Source organism: Sinocyclocheilus rhinocerous, unplaced genomic scaffold (genome assembly GCF_001515625.1).
Source record: "Sinocyclocheilus rhinocerous isolate Xijiao unplaced genomic scaffold, SAMN03320098_v1.1 scaffold616, whole genome shotgun sequence".
Classification (NCBI taxonomy): Eukaryota; Metazoa; Chordata; class Actinopteri; order Cypriniformes; family Cyprinidae; genus Sinocyclocheilus; species Sinocyclocheilus rhinocerous.
Window position 1 is genome coordinate 296,372 of NW_015631496.1, and position 1,266 is coordinate 297,637.

Below are 1,266 nucleotides of genomic sequence, written 5' to 3' on the forward strand. Positions count from 1 at the left end.
CAATCAGCCTATGGAACTGCTCAGGTGTAATGGACGCCCAGGTTGCTTTGATAGCGGCCTTCAGGTCATCTGCATTGTTGGGTCTGGTGTCTCTCATCTTCCTCTTGACAATACCCCATAGATTCTCTATGGGGTTCAGGTCAGGCGAGTTTGCTGGCCAATCAAGCACAGTAACACCATGGTCATTGAACCAGCTTTTGGTACCTTTGGCAGTGTGGGTAGGTGCCAAGTCCTGCTGGAAAATGAAATCAGCATCTCCATAAAGCTTGTCAGCAGAAGGAAGCATGAAGTGCTCTAAAATTTCCTGGTAGATGGCTGCGTTGACTGGACTTCAGAAAACACAGTGGACCAACACCAGCAGATGACATGGCAGCCCAAATCATCACTGACTGTGGAAACTTCACACTGGACTTGGTTTCTGTGTCTCTCCACTCTTCCTCCAGACTCTGGGACCTTGATTTCATCTGAAAAGAGGACTTTGGACCACTGAGCAACAGTTCAGTTCTTTTTCTCCTTAGCCCAGGTAAGATGCTTCTGACGTTGTTTCTGTTAATAAAGGCTTGAAATATTTCACTCTAAGTGTAATGAATCTATATAATATATGGGTTTCACTTTCTGAAATGAGTGACAAAAAAATATTGACCTTTTTCATGATATTCTAATTTTTTTAGATGTACTTGTATATATATATATATATATCCAACAGTCTATATATCTACAGCTGACTTCATGTTTCAATAGAAAATGTCAACACATCTTAGAAAACAATTTCACAGGGTCACAATTTCACTGTTCTATCTATCTATCTATCTATCTATCTATCTATCTATATATACTGTATATATGTATATATATATATATATATATATATATATATATATATATATATATGTATCAGCTACAGTATCAAATATATATATATATAATAGAGAGAGAGACCGTGAGACATAGTGTGTCATGCAGCTTTTAGAAAGAACATGCATGGAATATATTAAAGTTTTAGAACAATGCATTGTGCATCTAGTTTAATTAGAAAACACAAAACACTGCACATAAATTTACTTAATTATGATCTCAGCATTTGTATAAAATGCACTCTCTCTATCTCTACACACACGGTCGCCGTGTTTTTGCCAAGTAAGACATGTTCCTGGATCAACATCTTTTGTTGATCCTGGATCAACATTACTGTCCAAAAATATAGACTAAACCCAATCCCAATCCCTACCCCTAAACCTAACCCTACCCATAATTTATTCCTAAAAT